At 36.9% G+C, this 5619-nt stretch overlaps 1 pseudogene; it reads right to left on the bottom strand.

The window, feature by feature from the left end:
• Nucleotides 1-749: 749 nt before the first annotated feature.
• LOC133040338 (transcription initiation factor TFIID subunit 9-like) lies at nt 750-1568 on the bottom strand (annotated as a pseudogene).
• Nucleotides 1569-5619: the final 4051 nt, after the last annotated feature.

The raw sequence follows: 5619 nt of genomic DNA, 5'->3' as shown, positions 1-5619 counted from the left end.
ACCATTTGAATAGTAGTGGTGATAAAGGTCATTCTTGTCTTGTTTCTGACTTCAATTGGAATGTGTGTCTATTACTTCACCATTAAGTATGGCATTTGCTGTAAGTTTTTATCATTGTTTTATTAAAAACAAACAATGCATCAAATTAAAGCTGTTCTTTTCCTTCAGGCTAGGAAATTTTTTCTTTTATATCATTAGTGGATGTTGAATTTAAGACACTCATTTAAAATTTTTTATTTATTAATATAATAAGTTAAATTGATATATAATCTAATGCTGAGCCATCTTAGCAATGCTGGGGTAAATCCTCTTTGGGCTTGATGCATTACTCTTTCAATACACTGCTGGATTTAACTTGTTAAGATTTAATTTAGGATTTTTGCTTCATTGGTCATATCATGTACATGTATTTTTTCTCTTGCCCTTACCTGGTTTTGGCTTCAGGATATGCCAGTCAGTAAAATGTGTTGTGTGGCTTTCCATCTTTTTTCTTTCTTTTCTTCTCCTTCTTTCTATCTTCCTTTCTTTCTTTAATGACAACTTGTTTTTTATACTTAAAGGCTGCTGAGAAATGACTACTAGTCCTATTAAAGAAAATCTAACATCTTAATTGAAAACTATGGTAACTATATGTACTCATTAACTACTATTGAAGTTTTCTAAAACAACTTGAAAACATCATGTGCGTGTTTAATTTCAGTACAGTGGTTTCAAGACCAAGTATACATGTTACACGCATTAAGGCTAGATTATAAATGATTGTCATCACCATCATCATTATCAATATCACCTTCACATTTTCTTTTAACTTGTTTGATGACTCATTGCAAGTCTTTTATGATGGCTTCATGTTAGTGGTAATAATAGTGTTTTTGGACCCTATTAATGATGGATTAATCCGAATACGGTGAGCTGCTGCTGTTGCAAGAACTGACGCTTTTACAGCTGGGGACTGTGAAGCAGGAATCTGTACTGTAAACCTTGGCTGTGTGAGGGACATTGGAGTCCCTACCTTAGTTGAGGGCTTCCCTGGTGGCTTAGCTGGTAAAGAATTAACCTTAGTTGAAACAGACATGGTTTGTGGGATTGGGTGACTGGAGTGGGAGCACTTGGTGTGCCAAAAACTGAGCCAACATTTACCTGTAGAACTGTTACTCTGCCTGCAGAGTATATGTCTTTATTTGGTAAAGATTAAAGTCTATAGGTTGGAACAGTCAAGCAGTATCTACCAAGTGGCAATCTAGGGCCTGAATATGGCTTGACTGATTGCAAAAGAGTTTGATTTCTTTCTTCAATGTCTAATAAAAAAAATCCCTTGGGGAAGGAGAGGTAAAAGCTTGGTTATCACAGCACTGGATTGCCAATTGCACATCATGAACATCAACAGTAACTCTCTTAGAAATTTTTGCATCATCTAAAATTGTGGTCACAAATTGAAAGGCAAACTCCAACATCTGATTTACAACTCTTACCTCATATTCTGTAATCTCCATGTCCTTCAGGATTTGTTCCATCATCTCTGCATCTTTCAGCATGCTCTTGGGAGAAGGCATCTTGCCAAACTCCATATAATATCCAGCGATCAGACTTCTTGAGTTAAATCACTCACATGAATGTATTTCACTGGTTTTGATGCAAGTCCTTTGCCTAGTGCCTGGTTTACCTTGCCTAACCTACCCTCCATCTCTGCCCTGTCGTGCACCCTGACCAGTGAGTAGGATGTTCAGCCCTTTCTTATTTTCTTACATAGATTCTATAATGTGAAAATTATGTATCCTTCAAACGTGTTTCTCTCTTTATTAGGCTCTGATATCATGCTACTTTCCTTGAGGAAATTTCATCTTATATGCTCTAAAGTTGACTTATTTATTTATAAATGAGAAATAATCTTTCCCCTGAAGTTCAACTAGAACTCACCTATTTAAAATTCTCAGCCTGTTACCTTTTAACTTTGTCATTCAATAACAATATTTTCAGTTTTTCTATGGTTATTGCCCCATTTGGCTTTCTAATTCTTCTTGGAACAATTTTGGCTACTTTTTTTTTAAACTGGAAAACATGACTCAGAACTATGAGACTTAACTGGTAAAGAAATTGGTATCATAACAGGCATGAATTTGGTATTTATTTTAGAGCAGTGAAAATATAGGTAATCTCAAAGGTAGCCCTTGGCCTGCTGCCAACTGATTATCACTTGCAATCAATTATCACCTGAATAAACGATGAAGGCAATGTGTTGGTGAACTAAGTGGCCTCTGCCACAGAACAGTATGGAGGGCAGAAGGGATGTGTGAATACAGTAAAGAGGAATTTCTGAACAGAGCAAAAAAACAAAAGAAGAAAAGAATGTGAAACTCAATACTCTAAAATTTTGATTCAAGACAAGTCCCAAACCATTGACTTTCTATGTCTATCATAAAAATAATTTATCTCTTGCAGTCATGAGGATGATAGTAACTGAAAATCAAATCCGAAGTGTGATATTGGGGATTACTGTAGTATAATACCAATTAAATTCACAGCCTTGCCAGTCTGTTATGTGAATGTCAGAGTGTTGACCAGAAAAGAAAGCAGTCAGAGAACTCAGAGCATCTAAAATCCTACCCGCCTTGAGTCTCCCCGGCCAGTGGAAGTGGCCCCTCTTCCCCTGCTGAGGCTAATGGGTGACTTCTGACAATCCTTGTAAATAGTGACACAGTTCTGTGAAAGCCTTCTGTTGACCCCTTCTGGTAAATCAAGGTAAATTCCATGAAAATACACGTGAGTGATGTTTCTGCAGAGCCAGTGTTCTAGGTGGTGTCACAATGTCCTTTCCTAAGTACCAGTTGCTTCACCTTATACCCTCCTACCATATGAAAGCAACAGAATGCTATCTTTTACTGATTCACATTTAAAAAAATAAAATGTTGTTGAGGCAAACTTCACATAACATAAAATTAATTATTTCTAAATGAACAATTCAGTGGCATTTAGTTCATTCACAATATTTTTTTCCAATATTCTAATACCTCTGAAATGGAATTTATATTACAATCAATTATATGCTATAGTTTAATTGATAATGTTTCATAAAATTCTTCATAGTGGAATATAAATAAAGGTGCATCTTTCAGTTGATGGTGTCTTAGAGTAGTTGAATTTGGGTACTTGATGGTTTTCTTGGATTTTTGAGGAAGCACACTTTATATCTGGTGTCTTGCCAGCCACTCACCTACTGAGTTGACCTGAAAGACCATTGGCTTTGACAGGAATCCAGAGCAAAGGAAACTGTCCAATTGGTCTAGCCTGCAATCTAAGTAGATGGGCCACTTGGTCTCCACGACTCACCAGATCCCAATCATGTTGCAATCACCTTGCTGATTGAGGCTATAGCAAGCCTAGGAGCAGCAATGCAGAAGTGAAGAAAGTCATGCTCTGTTTAATAAGTAACTGATCTCCTTTGAGAAACAGCTTTATCATACTACTAGGCCCTGATAAAGACTGCATGCTTGTCCCTGGGATAACCAGGTGACCTTCCTTCCATAACCTGGAAACCATTTGATCCATTCTCAAGTCTGTAGTGTCCAAAAGCATTCATCATCAGATGGAAAGGATACAAATGAGACCAGGCCTAAGGGTCTTCTCCTTTGCCACTCATCCAACAATAAACACTTATGTCTTAACAGGCAGAGGTTGTTTGGATAAAGAAGAGCAAAACCCAAATACCTGCTGTATATAAGAGATGAGCTCTAAAAGAGGAAATAAAATGGAAGGAAAAAGTATATACCATGCAAAGAGTTAGCTTGTAAAGGCTAGAGAGAGTATATGAGTTAAAGTATATTTCAAGACAACAACTAGGGATGTAGATACTTTAGGACTTCCCTGGTGGTCTAGTGGTTAAGAATCCATCTTCCAATGCAGGAGATGCAGGTTTGATCCTTGGTCAGAGAATTAAGATCCCACATGCCAGGGGGCAACTAGAGAAATCTCACGTGCTGCACTGAAAGATCACACATGCCACAACTAAGACCTGGCCAAAATAAATAAATAAAATAAATATTTTAAAAGATAGATATTTCATAATGGCAAAGTGATCAATTCACCAGGAAGATATAAGGATTATAAATTTGTGACAACAGAGATTATAACCTAATGACAGAGCTTCAAAATACGTGGAACAAAAATTGACAGAACTAAAAGATGAAATACACAGTTCCACAATCATAGTTGGAGATGAAAAGAAACCCTCAGCAATAGACTAACAGACATTAAAATATCAAGAAAGACATAGATTATGTGAACAATATCATCAAATATCTTGTGCTAATGGAAATTTATAAAACTGTATACCACAACTGCAGGATACATATTCTTTTCAAACATTGTACACACTAGTGGACCATATGCTGAGCCATAAAACAAGTCTCAATAAATTTGAAAGCTTTGATATCATATAGAATATGTTCTCTGACCACAATGGAATTAAATTAGATGTCAATAATCATAAGCTACCCAGAAAACTCCCAAATTTTGGAAATTAAGCAACATAGTTCTAAACAATCCATGGATCGAAGAAGTAATCACAAGGGAAGTTAGAATGATAATGAAAACATAAAATGATTAGCAGGATGCAGGGTAAAATTTATAGCTCTAAGTATTTGTGATTGAAAATAAGAAAGGTCTATGTATCCCTTACATTTTATCATGGAATGCTGACTGGCATCCCCAGCGTTACGGTCCAATGGATCAAACAATTCTCAGTTCTCATTGAGTGGTTTCATGGCATCTCACAGACAAGAGTTTAGTTTCTACAACAGTCGTTGCAAGCCAAAAACTTCTCAAGTAGTGGCCAGTGGTTTGTGGGTGGGATCAGAGCCTTGCTTCAGAATCCTGGGTGCCCATGCTGTGATTCCCCAATTGGAATTGCCTGAAGGTATTAAGTAAGACTTCTGTTACAAATACATCCAAAGCATCAGATCTGTTGGATAATCAGGCCCAACTAGTAACAGAGCTTGCACTGCAACCTAGGGCTATCTTTTGGAGCCAGGCTCTTCTCTAAACCTACAGGTTACTGATAAATGAGTCAGAGCAGCATGCTCAAATATAGTACACATGGTCTCCAAACCCAAGAGAGCCACCAAGCTTTCTAACTCTTTGAGGTGAGTGGTACAAGGTGTGGTCTCTTGTTTCTTACTTTAATTTTTATTTATTTATTTAGTGTAGACAAGCAAAAGAATTATCTCACATGGAAGTTTGTAAGAGACTCCAGATTTTGGAAGGACTGGCTCACCAAATAAAAAAATACATATGTTTAAAAGAAAAAAGAAAAAGAAAGATGTCTTAGCTTGAGCTGCTATAACAGAAATAACTATAGACAGAGTGACTTAAAAGAAATGTATTTCTTAGTGTTCTGGCAACTGAGGAGACTGTTCTGCCAAAAAATTTAAAAAGCCCAATAACATAAAATAGACCACAGGAGTCCGCCTAGGAAAGCTGATAATTGACGACATGTAACTGGCAGGGGAAGGAAAAGGGAGATGCCTGCAAGAGCTAGAATTTAAAAAAAGCTGAAATGGTACAGAGAGTGACCTCCCACAAATCCTGGAATCTATGGGAGGTGAGTGTGAAAACAGAAATCTT

This window comes from Dama dama, chromosome 20 (assembly GCF_033118175.1).
Source record: "Dama dama isolate Ldn47 chromosome 20, ASM3311817v1, whole genome shotgun sequence".
NCBI classification, from domain to species: domain Eukaryota; kingdom Metazoa; phylum Chordata; class Mammalia; order Artiodactyla; family Cervidae; genus Dama; species Dama dama.
Note: the sequence above shows the minus strand (reverse complement) of the source record. Positions and strands in the feature narration are given on the sequence as shown.